Below are 17,756 nucleotides of genomic sequence, written 5' to 3'. Positions count from 1 at the left end.
GGCTTCATTAACTCTGGAGCTGAATTTAGTTAGATTGTTCATCGAGGCAGAGTAGTGCATTCGGAAAATGCATGGAATAATTCGGGTTGCCAACAGAATATGTTATGTGATCCTGGCTGTCATTGGTGTTCCAGGTAAGTGGGTTTCCACAGAAACTGTGTAAGTATGCTGCCCCTGTTTTTACTGTGGGACTGACACTGCGTACAAACCTTTATGCAGATACCGCATCACTCATATCATTTAATTTTCCGAACGTCAATTGACCTGAATTAACTCCGGTGTTTTGATTTACTGCAATCATGTGCAAGAGGGTTTCGGATTGTCGTTTGGAGATAGTGAGCGCGACAGATGCTAGAAAGTCATGTTCAGTAAACTGGATATAACGCAACAGGTGAGGAAGCGTCCGAGGAACTGGAGGGTCAGTGTTTCAGTCAGGACCTCATTTCAACCCTCCTGCTCCTCTGATGCTGCTTGACCTGCTGCACTTTTGTCAAGCTCCCCAGTTTATCCACTCTGATTGTAGTTTGCATGATTGTGTTTAGTACAATCACGCCTCATCTAGAAGCACCGATTGACTCAGGCTGATGAGGCATGTATTTACAGCACTGATAGCTCTCCTGGTTATCAGAAACATAAATTACTGGAGAAACTCTGTAGGTCTGGCAGCAAATGTGGAGAGAAATTACAGTCAACATCTCGTGTACCTTCTTCAGAATTCAATCTGTACAACCTGTGAAACATGAACTCTGCTTTCTCTTTCCGCGGGTACTGCCAGACCTCCTGTGTTTCTCCACCAATTTCTGTTTGTGCTTCAGATCTTCAGCATCCTCATTTCTTTGTTATATTTTTGAATCGATCTGTTTAGAGTTGTCATTACCTGAGATTATAAGATGGGAGAGGTGATTTTGGAAGTGTACAGGACCTTGGTGAAGCCACAATTGGAATACAGTGTGCAGTTCTGGTACCCACACTATAGGAAGCATGGGATTTTAGGGGGGGTGGGGGGTGGGGGGGTTGGTTGCAGAAGCGATTCATTAGAATGTCCCCTCCCCACTCCCACGGGATGGATTCAGAGATGGAGAGAGGCTGGATAATCTCAGGTTGTTTGGAGCAGAGAAGGCTGAGCGGGAAGTGTCTCCCATTCTGGGGATATGAGGACACCAATGGATTTTAGAAGGACTGGGGGAGGGGATAGGGAATCTGATTGAGATTTACAGAATACTGAGAGGCCTGGATAGAGTGGAAGTGGAGAAGATGGTTTCACCAGTAGCAGGGACTAGGACCCGAGGGGTACAGCCTCAGAGAGGAGGGATGACTCTTTAAAGCTGAGGTGAGTTTCAATCAGGAAACTCGCCAGCACGAGTTCATGTTCTCTCGTTATTTCCATACTCCTACTGCCCTGTCTTTTAGTGAAATTCAGGACAGTGATTCTGGTATAACTCCTTGATCCTGCCTTCCTCTCTCTTCTCATTTAACATCCTCATTATGACTTTAGACCAAACGTTTTCCTCCCCATCCTATCAGCTCTGGTGTGTTACCCTTCCTCCAGAAGCACCCTGAAAGAATTTGGTGTGGTTTTGGGGGGGTGGGGCATTCAGGAGAGGTGATGCGACACTGGATGTGTTTTCACCGGCTTCATTGCCCCACCACATCATGTTCTCCTGCCCCATTCCCCCCCCCCCCGCCCCACCCAAATTGGACATCCAGATTAAACAGAGATCCACCTGTACTCTGTTCACTTCACTGTTGGAGCTGCCTGCTCAGGGTCTGTTTCCTTGCACACTCCCAATTTGGATTCAGTCACAACTTTGATGAAAGCTTCATCCGATCGATTCAGGTGATCTGAAATGACCTGTCTCTCTCTCTCGTTCTCTCTTTGCCCCACTCCCTCTCTCGCTCTCTGAGAGAGCTGTTGTGACTCCCTCCCCATCTGTTCTTGCCCTTCAATGCTGTTGGACCGACCACCTTACCAAAGATCAGCAAAGTATCGGCACATTTTACCCTCTGGTTTTGACAGGGAATGAAGAGGTGGGGTTTCTCACTGGAGTTGAAGGTGCCACTTTGTAACATGACTAATGGGCTGCACCATAGCCCCGGCCTCCCTGTGGCTTTCCTGCTCCTACTGACAGTGACCCAGAGAACTCTCTGTTCTTCATTAAGGCACTTTCATTTCCACTAACCCGTCTTCTCGCTTATCCACCTCATTAATCTTTCAGTAGAATCAGATGTGAACCAAGTCAGACACAAACGTTATCAACCTGACAGCTTCACTCAGCTTCTTTCCCAACTGATGCGACCTGACCAGTTGTGAGTTTCCGTTTATTTATAAGTACATACTATTTTTGGTAAAATCACATTCCTGGCTCTCTGAGTATTTCCTTTCATTGTCAAGGATTTCCAAATAAATAGCTCGAGGTCATAGAGTCATAGAGATGAACCGCGCAGAAACAAACTCTTCAGTCCATCTTGTCCCTGCTAACCAGATATTCTAAATTAATCTAGTCCCATTTGCTAGTGGGAAATGAGTGTGAGGCATCAGGGGAGGTGGAATCTCTGATTGAAAATCCATGTCTTAAGATCAAAAGAAATATGAACAGGAGTAGGTCATTCGGCCCCTCGAGCCTACTGGTCTTTCAATAGGATCATGGATGATCCGACATTCCTCACTTTCCTGCTCTTATCCCAAACTCTGGCTGATCGAGAGTCTATCTGTCTCAGCCTTAAATACACTCAAGGACTCTGCCCACCACCACCCCCCTCCCCAGCTCTCTCCAGTAAGGATTTCCAAAGACTCACACCCTTCTGAGAAAAGAAATTCCTCCCCATCTTAGTGTTATAGTGGTCAAGGGCTATTCCTTCATCAGGTGAAGTGACAAAGGGGCAGTGTTAAGAAAGGTTGTGATTTCAAAGAAACCTGTTGGACTATAAGATGGTGGTGTGTGACTAGTTAAAATTGAGGTTGGGAATATCAATCAAACCTATTAAGCAGGAAGTGAACTACGGCTTAACCCATAAACTCTCGGCTCATTTGACCTGGGAATAGGCACGTCCGAGATTAATAAAAATCATAAATGTGATGCTTAAACAATTTAAAGCCATTTTTTGGTATCAAAGTGAATCCAGATAGTATGTTAGGTTCAAACATGTTCTCTTCTCTCCCCTGCAGTTAATTTAGTGGTGCTCATGATCCTGTCTCAGGGAAGGTGTGGCCTGTCCTCCTGCACCACCTGCTACCTGATGGCCATGGCAGCATCGGATCTGATGGTTCTCATCACTGAGGTTGTACTGAGGCACATCAATACTTATTACTTCCCATTATCTTTCTTGGATTTGACTCCCATGTGCAGTATAATCTATGTCTTATCAACAGCAGCCATCTCCTGCTCCATTTGGTTCACGGTCACTTTCAGCTTTGATCGATTTGTCATTATCTGCTGCCAGAGACTGAAACTTCAATATTGCACAAAGAGAAATGCAGTTGTAATTCTCTCAACAACCTGCACCCTGATCTGTTTAATGCATATTCCTTTCTACTTTAGATTTCAACCTTATACAATACTGTACAATCTACCATGGCTCTGCGTTTCAAAGCCAAGCTACTATAGTGAGCCCAGCTGGGTGGGATATAAATGGTTCCTCACAGTTTTTTATCCATTACTACCATTTGTTCTCATTCTGCTGCTCAACGCTCTGACAGTCAGACACATTATAGTGGCCAGTCGAATCCGGAAGGGACTGAGGGGGCAGAGCAAGGGAGAGAATCGTAGTGACTCAGAGATGGAGAGCCGGAGGAGGTCTATAATTTTACTGTTTACCATTTCTGGCAGCTTTGTAATTCTGTGGTCCATATACGTGATAAATTTCATTTATAACTTTATTCCTGGAACTGGTCCCACAGATGGTGATCATTCTATACTCCTATTTGAACATGTCGGAGTCATGTTGGTGAATTTAAGTTGCTGCACAAATGCGTTTATTTACGGGGTGACACAATCCAAATTTAGACAGCAGATCAAGGAAGCAGTGAAATGTGCTTTTTACATAAATCGACATCATAATTAACCAAATGTTTGTCCCAAATTATGGATGGTGCTTTAGTATATTAACTTGATATTTGTAAATGTCTCCATTGGCTGGTTGGAGGGGTGACTGAATTAGATGCTACTGGGACGTGTACAGCCTTAGAGTAAAGGGAAGCCCCATTAGATTGGATATTAGAGCAAACGTCTTTAGTCAGAGAGTGCTGAATATGTGGAATTCATTGCTGTAGAGGGCTGTGGAGACCGGGTCATTGAATGTATTTAAGATGGAGATAGATAAGTTCCTGATTGCCGAAGGGATCAAGGGTCACAGGGGAAAGGGGAAAAACCTATCAGCGATGGGCCAAATGGCCTAATTTCTGTTCCTATGGTCTTGTGGTCTTATAGCTTAGAAGAGGTAAACTTCTTTGCAAGTAACCAGGAGAGCTCTCTCAGCCAAAGTACAAAGTAACACAAGGGTGAAAGGACCTAGATCTAATTTTGTAAGTGGAGTTGAAGTAACTATTTCCAGATTAACAGATTGCACAAAGTTTATAAATAGTAACCAAAAGAGAAAATGCTGGAAAATCTCAGCAGGTCTGGCAGCATCTGTAAGGAGAGAAAAGAGCTGACGTTTCGAGTCTAACTGAGTCTTTGTCACAGCTTTGACAAAAGATCAGTTAGACCCGAAACGTCAGCTCTTTTCTCTCCTTTCAGATGTTGCCAGACCTGCTAAGATTTTCCAGCATTTTCTCTTTTGGTTTCAGCTTCCAACATCTGCAGTAATTTGCTTTTATAATTAGGAAAAGAGGTGACCACTACTCAATGAGACTTCCACATGAAACCTTCTCAACTTCAACAACACGCCATTTTGCAACTCAGGATCTGAAAGATGATTTGAAACGCTAATCCCACCATTTCTTATGCAGTTATGTCAAGTGCAGAAAAGAATAAGACTCTATATTTTGACACTTGATATTTTATTCAAAATTCATTTGGAGTTTGAAATGACTTGTGGATTTTTCGGAGACCTTGAAATAAACAGATCTGGAAAATTAAAATCTGGAACTTTTCTCATTCTATTCCCACATCCTTGCTGTCAATTCAAGAAATAGAAATAGAAATCCATACAAAAGAGCTTCTGGAAATTTATAGTTAACTGCAATGAAAGATGAGTATGTTAAACTCACGATGATTATCAACTCTAACATTAATTTAATTCAATACAGTATAGTTGCACACTGAAACTTAAATATTGCACAAAGAGAAATGCCGTTATAATTCTACCAACAACCTGCACTCTGATCTATTTAATGCGTATTTCTTTCTACTTTAGATTTAAATCTTATAAAATACTGTACAACCTGCCATGGCTCTGTGTTCCAAAGCTGGGTTGTTACAGTGAGCCCAGCTGGGATTTAAATGGTTCATTACAGAATGTTATCTATTACTGCCATTCATTCTAATTCTGTTGCTCAATGCTCTGACAGTCAGACACATTATAGTCGCCAGTCAAGTCTAGAAGGGCCTGATGTGACAGAGCAAGGGGAAGAATCACAGTGACCCAGCGCAGGCGAGCAGAAAGTGGTCTATGATTTTACTCTTTACCATTTCTGGCAGCTTTGTAATTTTGTGGTCTGTATATATGATAAATTTCATTTATAACATGATTCCTGGATCTGACGACTCTCTGAACATAGTTAAAATACAGGAATGATTCGATTCCCTCCAGTGTGGAAACAGGCTCTTCAACCCAATCAGTCCACACAGACCCTCCGAAGACTAATCCATCCAGACCCATTTCGCTCTGACTAATGCACCTAGTGCTATGGGTAATTTATCATAGCCAATTCACCTGACCGGCACATCTTTGGACTGTGGGAGGAAACCAGAGCACTTGGAGGAAAACCAGGCAGACATGGGGAGAATGTGCACACTCCACACAAACAGTCATCTGAGGCTGGAATCGAACCTGGGACCCTGGTGGTAGCAGTGATAACCACTGAGCCACCATGCCGCCCCAAATAACAATGTAAAATATGAACACAGATTGAATTTTTTTGAAATGTCAAGTTTCCTAGGCCACACAGCAATCCCAATTGAGGTAGCAGTTTACATTTTGCATCAGTTAGCTTAGCTTTGCCACATACTGCCAGGTATACGACTTCAATCGTTTACTGCTCAAACCTCATTCACCTTGGTATGTGAAAACATACATCTCATTTCAAAATTTAATCTTGCCCCTCCCTGGAATGTTTGCAAAGAGTCAGAACAATACATGTTCCATCCAAACAAGTTGCTCAACTTTAACTAGATTTAACTTGGGTTTTTAAAACTTGACACTTATACCACTGCCTCAGACTCCTCAGATTGTAAAGCAGTCCATGAACCTGATGCAGCAAGGCCTGAGCAAAAAATTAAATTTGGATAGAAGCATGAATGGAGTTGAAAAAATGTGGTGCTGGAAAAACACAGCAGGCCAGGCAGCATCTGAGGAGCAGGAAAATCGACGTTTCAGGCATAAACCCTTCTTTCAACTCTGGTACTTCAGCATCTGCAGTCCTCACTTTCTCCTAGAAACATGAATAGGAAAGGTTTGGAGGGATATGGGCCAAGAGCAGACAGATGGGTCTAGTTTAGATTGGGATTATATTCGGTATGGACTGGATGATACATGACTGGAATGATGGGGAAATCTGTATTTATGGATCCTTCAATCTTCCAGAGAGTCAATCATTTAAAATTGCAGTTGGTGCTAGCTACAACTGTACAACACGTGGACTTCGGTAGGTTGTTATGCTTGAACCATCAGACTGTAGAAAACAATATTACAACAGTGTCTACTGAACAAATTAAATCTGTTCCTAAATGACTGCTAACAGCAGCTACACAAAGCCTCATCCTTACAACCTGGAGATGTCACATTCCAAGTGAGGAGACAGTTTCAGACCAGGTCGTGATGTAAAATTTACCAAACGTGTGACGAACCCGATCCCACAATAACTGAGGTCCTCTGGTTAATGATATGCTTCACTTAAACGTGAGCTGACCGTGTCCGTCTCTCAGTACCTCACATTTGTAACAGGGGTCGTCTTATCTCTCCAGTACAAGTGACACTTGAACCTATGATGTATCTAACCCTGCTGCTTTTGTCCCACTACTGGTATTGATCACGTCTGACCATGTTAATCCCATACTACTGGTGCTACACAAATAACGAAGGTGGCCATGCTCTAGTACACACAAAATCCTACGCTGTCAGTCGATGTGACTACTTGGATATGAGGAGGACGATCTCATCAACATGAGATGTAGTAATATTAGCTCATTAATGCTGGTGCCCTGTGGATACAGCACAGAAAACCGTGCTGGTCTAGTACTAATGCCCAGCTACAGATATCTAGATGTGGTTCTCTGGTAATGTTTGTGTGTTGATACATGATGGAATAAAGATCGTCTGATAGGAGCGGTACTGCTACATGTACATGAGGTGTCGCAGTGCTTCTTTGAGATGAGACTTTGCTCTGAGAGTTACTGGTACCAGCCCTCTCATTTATTGATGCCCTGCACTAACTCTCCAGTTTATTGTTCTCCAACACCAATTCCCCCATTTACTGATTCTCTCATTGAGGGGTGCTATGCTCTAATTCTCCCATTCAGTATTGTCCTGTTGCAATTCTCCTCCTCAGCGCTACACTGCACTAATTCTCCCATTTCGTGCTGCAATACCCTAGTACTCACCCCAAAATCATTTGACACCCCCACAGTTCTAAAGCTTTTATAATAAAAGTACTGCCTCAGTATTGACCAGCTCACAGTGATGCATACCACAGTTTTGACCATCTGACAGTGCTTCAGTATCTCAGATAATGGGAGAACTGGTGCAATGTAGCACTAAATGGGTCAATACTGAGGCAGTGCCTCATTGCATTAGCATCAGAATTGAGAGACTGCCACACGATTAGAGGGTCAGTACTGAGGGACTGATGAACTGTGAGAGCTTGAACACTGAGGGTGTGACCCCACTAGCAATTCTGTGAGGACAGAATTGTGGGAATGCGTTATTATCGGAACATCCATCCTGAGGCAGTGCCTTATAATCCAGGATTCTGAATTGAGGACGTGAGATGTCATTACTGGGTAAGTCCTGAGCTATTCTATCATGGGTAAGTTCTGAGGGAATGCCTCTTTGTCACAGGGACATTCTGAGGCAGTGTCCTTTTGTCAGAGGGTCAATACCGAGCCGCTGCCTCATTGCATGGTGATCATAACTGTGTTGAGAGGTTCAGTACTGATAGTGTAGCACAGTGAGAAAGCCACTACTGTGGGAGCCCTCACCATCAATACTGAGGGACGACCTTATTGTCAAAGGCTCATTCCTAAGTGCATCATTGTCATTGTCAGACCATCTGTTCTGAGGCAGTGCCTTACTGTCATGGGGTCAGAAATGAAGGAATGCTACATTTTTAAAGGCTCAGTACTGAGGTATTGCAGCACTGTCAGAGGGTCAATGCTGAGGCCGTAGCTGATAGCCAGAGGCTCAGTCCTGAGGCAGGGCCCTGTTGTCACAGTCAGTCCTGATGGAGGGCCTCATTGTTACAGGGTCAGTCCTTACGGAGCGCCTCATTTTAGGAGGTCAGAGTTGAGGGTGTGCCTCTTAATTGGATGATCAGAACTGGAGTATTGCAGCTTAATCAGAGGGTCAATACAGAAGGGTTGCCTCATTGTCAGAAGTTAAAAATCACACAACACCAAGTTATAATCCAACAGGTTTATGTGGAAGCACTCGCTTTCAAAGTGCTGCCCCTTCATTAGGTGGTTGTTCACAACCAACTGATAAAGAAGCAGCACTTTGAAATCTAATGTTTCCAAATAGACCTGTTGGACTATAACTGGTGTTGTGTGATTTTTTTAACTTTGTCCATCCCAGTCCAACACCTGCACCTCCAAATCGTCATTCTCAGAAGGTCAGTTCTGAGGGAGGTCCTCATTATCAGAGGTTCAAGATTGTGGCAGTGCCTTATTGTCAGAAGTTCACTCCTACGTGAGTGCCACTTTGATAGAGGGTTCATTCTAAGACAGTACCTCAATGTAATGCAGTCAGAACTGAGGGAGAACTACATGATCAGAAGGTGAGTCCTGAGGTATTGCAGCTCTGTCAGAGGGTCAGGTCTCTGGGAATGTGTTATTATTGGAGGGACAATACTGACACAGTGCCTTACTCTGAGAGGGTCAGTATTGAGGGAGTGCCACCCGTTCAAAATTTCAGTGCTGAGGTGGTGTTGCACTGTCAAAGGGTGAGTTCTGTGGAAGCTCCTCACCTGCAGATGGTCAGGATGGAGGCACTGCCTCATTCTCAGAGGGTGTATTCTGAGGCAGTCCATCACTATAAGAGTCAGAGTGCCTCATTGCAGGGGTCCTTTTCCACAGTAAGCATTGATGCAAAATGCTTGTTTAGTATCTCCCTCATCTCCTGCGGCTCCACACATAGGCGGCATTGCTGTTTTTTGAGGGGTCCTATTCTCTCCTTAGTTACCCTTTTGACCTTAATGTATTTATAGGATCCCTTTGGATTCTCCTTAACACCATTTGCCAAAGCTATCTCATGTCCCCATTTTGCCTCCTGATTTAAGTATACTCCTACTGCCTTTATACTCTTCTAAGGATTCACTTGATATCCGGTGTCTATACCAGACATACTCTTCCTTCTTTTTCTGAACCAAAAACCTCAATTAGTCTAGTCATCCAGCATTCCCTATACCTACCAGCCTTCCCTTTCACCCTGACAGGAATATACTTTCTCTGGATTCTCGTTATCTCATTTCTGAAGGTTTCCCATTTTCCAGCCGTCCCTTTACCTGTGAAAATCTACCCCCAATCGGCTTTTGAAAGTTCTTTCCTACTTCCATAAAAATTGGTCTTCCTCCAATTTAGAACTTCAACTTTTAGACCTGGTCTATCCTTTTCTATCACTATTTTAAAACTAATAAAATTATGGTCTCTGGCCCCAAAGTGCTCCCCAACTGATATCTCAGTCACCTGCGCTGCCTTATCTGCCAAGAGTAGGTCAAGTTTTGCACCTTCTCTCATAGGTACATTCAAATATTTACTCAGAATTTTTTCTTGTACACACGAAACAAGTTCCTCTCCATCTAAACGCTGAGCACTATATCCCAATCTATGTTTGGAAAGTTAATATCTCCTACTATACCAACCCTATTATTCTTACAGATAACCGAGTCTCCTTACAAATTTGTATCTCAATTTCCTACTGACTATTCGGGGTTCTATAGTACTATCCCAATAAGGTGATCATCCCTTTCTTATTTCTTGGTTTCACCCAAATAACTTCTCTGGATTCATTTCCGGGAATATCCTCTGTCAGTACAGCCATAATGCTATCCCTTATCGCAAATGCCACTCCCCCTCCTCTTTTGCCCCCGTTTCGATCCTTCCTAAAGCATTTGTATCCTGGAACATTAAGCTGCCAGTCCTGTCTATCCTTGAACCACATCTATGTAATTGCTACGATATCCGGGTCTCATGCTCTTAACCATGCACTGAGTTCCTCTGCCTTCCCTATTCGGCCTCTTGTATTGAAGCAAGTGCAGTTTATCAGTCTTACCTTCTTCCCTGCTTTGTTCATATCAGTTCTGACTGTGTGACTTGCTCCTAATCCCAACTGTACCAGTCTCAGATTGATCTCTTTCCTCACTATCTCGCTGGGTCCCACCCCTCCACACCTTACTAGTTTAAATCCTCCTGAGCAGCTCTTGCAAATTTCCCTGCCAGTATATTAGTCCCCTTCCAATTTAGGCGCAACCTGTCCTTCTTGTGCAGGTCAGTTATACCCCAGAAGAGATTCCAATGATCCAAAAATGTTAACTCTTCTTCCATATACCAGCTCCTCAGTCATGCCTTCTCAAACCACTGCAGACCATTTGGTGTAAGAACACCCACATAGAGTCAATGGGCACGAAAACAGACCCTTTGGCCCACTCATCCATGCTGACCAGGAAACTAGTCCCACTTCCCTCTATTTGACCCATATCCCCCTGAACCTTTCCTATCCATGGAGCTGCCCAAATGTCTTTTAACTGATCCAGCAACACTGGAGGAACGGTGATATGTTTCCAAGCCAGAAAGGTGAATGTCCTGAAGGGAACTTGCAAGTGGTGTCATTCCCATCCATCTGCTGTTTCTGGACAGTAGCGGCTGTGAGGGTGAGAGGGAGCTGTCTGAGGGACCGCGGTGAGCTGCTGCAATGTGTCCTGTAGATGGTACACCATGCTGTTACTGAGCAGCAGTGGGGGAGGGGAACAGATTGAAGGTTTGTGGATGTGGTGATAATCAAGTGGGCTGATAATTCTGTAATAAAGGCAAACTATTGGAGATGCTGGATATCTGCAATAAACAAGGAAAATATTGGATAAACTCAATAGATCTGTCAGTTTCTGTGGAGAAAGAAACAGAAGTTACATTTTCGATTCAGGAATGTCTCTTTTTCAGAATTTTCCATGGTACTTGATGGTGTTCAGCTTCTTCAGTGTAGTTAGAGCTGCACCTATCCAGGAAAGTGGAGAGTATGCTCTCACACTCCTGACTTATGCCTTGTAGATGGTGGACAGTCTTTGGGGAGTAAGGAGGTGACACTTTTGCAGCAGACCTCCTAGTCTCTGGCCTACACTTGTACCAATAAAACTTGTCCTGCTGTGCTTTTCTAGCAGCACTCTGATCTCGACATAATTGAGAAGGTGTACGTCCCCAGTGACCGGTCAGTTCAACAACCAAAAGCTCATAGTTAACCAGCTCAGTTCCCCTTCAGAAAATTGTCGTGGTTGCTTGTGTATTACATCCCTGATTGGGTCCATTGCTGTAAAATACCTTTTCCTTATTACCACTCTAATTTGGTTTTTTTCCCCCTAGGAGAAGGTGAGGACTGCAGATGCTAGAGACCAGAGTTGAAAAATGTGGTGCTGGAAAAACACAGCAGGCCAGGCAGCATCCGAGGAACAGGAGAATCAATGTTTCGGGCATAAGCCTTTCTTTTTCACCGTGCCAGTTTAATCAGCATGAAAAATCTACTGAACATTTCGGTGAATTTGTCAGCATGACATAAAAATATTTCATTAATTGGAATTTTTATTCCTCATTGATTTGTTCATTTATTCTGTTTGCTCAAAACATGCATTCTAGTTTGCTTCATTCATTAGTTCCAAATTTTCACCATGGATGGTGTAATTGCGTTACTATATTAATCTGAGGCAATTGGTGTGATTTAGCAGACATATTAAGCTGATGTTTTTGCTGTGACTGTAATCATAAAGGAGTGTACCTTTCTTTATTTTACTTACAGTTAACATAATGGGAATTGTGATCCTGAATCGACAAAATTGTGGGCTCTCCAAATCCATCACTTGCTATTTGTTGGCAATTCCTACAGCAGATCTACTTCTCTTCATCCTTAATATCTTACTGGTCCAAATCAACAATCTTTATTTCCAGTTACTTTCCTCTCCATCACTCCTGGGTGTGCCTTGAGAGTTGTTTTGTACATTGCAACCCTGACCTGATCGATTGGCTCAAATTTGCTTTCACATTTTATCGGTTAGTAACAGTGTGTTGCCAGAAGCTCAGAGCAAATTGTAATACGAGAACTGTGTTTGTAGTTATAGTAACTGTGAGTGCGGTCAGCTGTTTGTGGTAAATTATTTGGCATTTTGTATTTATTCATCCAACTGTTATTGACAATGTGCCATGGTTTTGCATCACAAAATCAGAGTATCATACCTCATTATTTTGGAAAGTGTTTGCCTGGATTAACGTTATAATGATGCCAGTCATTCCAATTGTACTGATTTTGGTATTCAATGCCCTGAATGACAGGAATATTATCAGAGACAACACATCCATTATCGCCTCCAGATCCATGGACATAGACAGAATAATACTGATCCAGAGGTGATTACCTGGAGATAATCCATCATCTTGCTTGTCACACCATCTGCTAATGTTATATTGTTGTGGTCATCATTTATTGGATGAGTTTTAATCCAGCAAGAAGCAAACCATAATTATAAGGACAAGACGTTGAATGATCCAACATTTGTCTTTCAAGAAATTGGTTTCATGCTCCGGCTTGTGAGTTCAGACACAAACTAAATTCAGAAAGGAGTTAATCAACAGAGTAAAATATCCATTTACCTGAACTGTTAAACTGTGTAATAGGTCTGACCACTAGTTGAAGATGTATTTCCAGTCATACAACAGGATTTTCAGCTTGAAAGAGCTTCTGGAATTTTCCTTGGCTGCATTAAATGAAAAGATGTCCAGGTCCTTGTAATTAGAAATGTGCCTCTCAGCCACAAAAATTGAAATTAATCAGTTGTGCAAAAAATTAATTAATTTAATTTAGAATAATATATCATGAGATTGAGTATGCTTAAAGGATATTGCTGGTCAAAAGATAAAGTCTTCTCTTTTCTGTTTCATGTTAAGACCTGTTCCAATTTCTAATATATTTACAGCTTGGATTTTCCTCATTAATACATTTATGTTCGTGTGCTGAGAGGACAGTGACAGCCTCATTTGAGTACTTTCAAAGACCGACTACCATGGCAACCAAATACAAAGATTAAACTTAAAATCTTCCAAACTACGGTTTTTCTGGGACTGGATGTGACTAGCATTATTCTCAGCTGGGACCCATAACATACAAGATTTAAATGCATTCCACAATTCACATTCAGTCTCTGGCACTGTTACCTAAAAAAAGCTTGTCCACTTGTACCCATTGTCATATGCCATCTCCCACCCTCCATCATTGAAACTAGCCCATTGTCAACACTCGAGAACCTCCTTTGCATCTGCCTTGCATTTTGTTTTGTTTAATCTGCGATAAAATGCCAGTTGAGGTTTCAGTTCTACCCTACAATTGTGACTCTTTATTGTTACTTTCTCCCTTTTATGTCCGGCCACATTATTTACAACGTAGAATGGATTGTCACTTACCTCACCATATCTAAGCAGCTCCCTGAACATTGGGACTTAGCACCCAAGATTTACTGTGACAGAAATACTAACACTAATTAAGAACAAAATTCTTAACCACTGAGACTCATCGTGTAGGACATCCTGAAGCAGCCAGGATGTGCTGAAGGAAAAAGTAAGCAAAGTGCATGATCTCCTTTGCTGAGCAGATAAGAACATGGTAAACTCAGTGACATACTCCCCGCTGGCTATAAAATAATGGAACTGGGTGTTAAGTGATTGTCTTCAGTCATTCCTCTCTAACATGTGACATTTGGTGGCTCAGTGGGACATTGGGTAGATGTTCTAGAAGACCACGATGCCATAATAAATAAGAGCAGGAGGAGGCTGTTCGGCCCCTTGAGCCTGCTCCACTAGTCAATAGGCTCATGGTTGGTCCTACAGTCATCATGCCCACTTCCCTGTATTTTCCCGAGAACCAGTCATTGCCCAACGGATCAGGAAACTGTCTCTCTCAGCTTTAAATATGGACAAGGACACTTTCCCAACACCTCTCTGAGTCAAGGAGCTCCCAAGTCTCACAACCCTCTGGGGGCACAAATTCCTCCTCATCTCAGTCCTCTTAATCTACTTACCTGCATGAGTACAGACCCAACAACACTGAAGAAGCTTGACACCATCCAGGTCAAAGCAAATCACACGATTGTAACCACATCCAGCCCCTCCACCACAAATATTCAGTAATTCCAAACTCAGGACAATTTCCGTCTTGAAGGAGAAGAGAAGGAGAAACATGGCAACACCATACTCCACTCCAAGTCATTTACTGTCTAGTCTGGGAAATATATCGCTGCCCTTTCACTGTCGTTGCATCAAAATCCTGGAATTTCCTCCCACAGGGTATTGTGGGTCAGATAAGAAGCCATTTTCTCAAGGGGCAACTAGGGACAGGCTATCAATGCTGGCCCAGTCCCAATCACTGCATTATAACAGAGAGCAGTAAGCTGACTGGGTAACTTGTGCTGAAGTAAACAATTAAAAACATTTCGCTTCCTTCCTTGTGGCACCCAGCAGACACACTCTGCTAACACACAAGTGTCTATTCTCTTTTATTCCAGTTCAGATTTCCAATCAATTCTCATTTGTACCAATGGAATGCATTCATTTAACACTGAAATAACTGGACAGAGGCTAGTATCAATTCACCCAAGTCAACCTTTATTCACAAGCTCACAGTACATGGGCTCTAACGAGCCAGCTCAAAGAAGGGATTTTGCCAGAAACGTTGATTTCGAAGCTCCTTGGATGGTGCCTGAACTGCTGTGCTCTTCCAGCACCACTAATCCAGAAGCTCAAAGCCAGTGCCGAGAGTGAGGAGACCGTCCTGTTTTCTTTCTTTATTTTGCTCTTTGCTTCTTGTTGATTTATTCCTGACAAGACAGCAGTAGCGCTTGCATTTCTCCCACGTCACCCGTGTACCTGCGGCTGTGTGTGTGTAAACAGACTCAGTAAAAAAGGCACCATTGTGTCAGAACTTTATGCTGTAATTCCACCATCAGGGAAAAAAAAACGCACTAATGTGGTCAGGGAACCATGAACAAGCAAAGCCCAATAGGGGCAAAGCCTACATGAGTAAACAACGGGAATGGTAAAAATGAAATGAAAGCTCTATCGCCCGCAGTTATAACCACTCCCTAAAAGCATCGAGGGCATTGGTGGACACTGCATGCTCCCCTCTCAAAGGACTATCGGCCTCCAACATCACCACAGAAGAGAGACAGGCATTTGGCAGAGACAATCTCCAGTTGAACACTGTCAGCCAGGGCACCCTGATATTGGCCCTGGTTAACAGCACCAGTCAAGAATGTCATAATCAATGTGAGCCAGCTGGCCCTCATCCAATGACAACCTTACTCCCCCACCAAATCCAGGGACATGTGCCTGCTCTTTGTCTTGCAGCTCCTTCCGAGATGTTTTTCCCACAGGTCTGGTTCCTCCAACGCTGACACGCTGACTCAGATACAGGTGATGTTTACTGGACCATAAACAGTCTCTTGTCCCTGGAGCACCTCGGGAGAGTTTCCTCCTCTTCTTCAGGTGTAACAGCATCAAGGCTGCATCCATCTCAGACTCAGGTTTCTTCGACATGTCACAGAGGGGGGAGAACACCGTTTCTGACAGCCTTTCTCGCTGCTCTGGCGGGGGTGGGGGGGGGGGGGGGGGTGGTGAGGGCAGGTATGTTTTGCTCCAGCCCCGTTTGCAAGGGGGCAGCTCTCATGTGATCTCCATGTTTGTTCAGGACTGCCTCACTCACCCAGGAATTACATGTCATGAGATCTGACCTTGCATCGCCCGCCCCCATTCAGGGCCATTTCTGTGGTTTTGACATCAAACTTCATCCCCTGAAGTAAACGGTCTGCCTTGCTGCGAGGAAGCATGTGGCCGGTATTGGTGTTTCTGATGCTGTTTCAGCCTCCCCACCTCCCAGGTCAGGTTTAACCTGGTGCATCATCTCCTTCCCATCAGCAACTCTGTCGGAGCTATCCCTATGATTGCGTGAGTAGTGGACCAATAATGAAACAGGAACTGGGACAGTTTGGTATCAAGTGAAGCTGCATGATGTTTCTCTAAGCCTGCCTTCAATGTTTGGTTTGGCAGAAAGAGCAATCCATTGATCGACGGATGGTACCGAGAGCCGAACATGCTGAATGCTATTCAACATCTGGAAATATTCAAAATCCCTGCTGGAATAGGCCATCTCATTGTCAGTGACCAATACTTCTGGAAGCCCATGTACCGAGAATGCTGCTCACAACTTGCCAATCACTATCACGGAGATTGCTGAACGAGCTCTAACCATGTTGAATGGGCATCCACAATAACCAACAGCATTGAGCTCACATGTAACTGAGTCCATGGTTTACCCAGCTGGTTCCATGAGTATGGGGGGGGGCACCTGCTGGAGGTAATTTTTATCCTTGTTGGTACTCTGGGAACTGCCCCACTAACGTCGCTATGTTGGCATCCAAACCTGGCCAGCAGACATAATGTCACGCCAACATCTTTATTTTGGAAACCCGTGAGTGACTCTGCTGGTGTTTAGCCAGTAGGTGGGGAGAGATTTTGCTCAGGACAATCCCCCAGCCTCCCGATAATAAAATGCCATCCTCTATAATGAGGGATTGTTTTTTTTTAAAAATCTAATTGAGAGAATTGCTTCACAGTTTGTTTAAAATCCCCACAATTGGTATGCCTGGTCCTGCCCATTCTGCAAACTGTACTTGGTTGATGATTCCTTCCCTTTCCAGCCTCCTGAATTTCTGCCTCTGCTTTTCCCCGTAAGGAAAATGACACTGGGCGGGCCTTGCAGAATCAGGTGATCGCTTCCTGGTCAACATGCAAGGTGGCCTTTGCTCCTTTGGTAATCCTGAGACTTTCCTGAAAAAGATCTGGGTACTTCATTAGGACATTACCCAAACAGTCATTTTCTATCAAAAAATGCTGAGCCAATCAAAGTGAATCTTTCTCAGCCAACTTCAAACTCCCCCACCCTCCTCAGACTTGGGGTGCGAGCCTTTTACTCCAATCAATCAGTAGAAACTGAACCAACTGCTTCACTGATTAGCTTGCTATATTTTCATCATCTTTGCCTCTACTGGTATTTTGTGCAGCCAGGTATCACACTGCAACATTCTCTCCTGATTTCCACAACCCTACTGATAACCCCTCACACAGGTAGAACAAGTC

This window comes from Chiloscyllium punctatum, chromosome 47, assembly GCF_047496795.1.
Source record: "Chiloscyllium punctatum isolate Juve2018m chromosome 47, sChiPun1.3, whole genome shotgun sequence".
NCBI classification, from domain to species: Eukaryota; Metazoa; Chordata; class Chondrichthyes; order Orectolobiformes; family Hemiscylliidae; genus Chiloscyllium; species Chiloscyllium punctatum.
Note: the sequence above shows the minus strand (reverse complement) of the source record.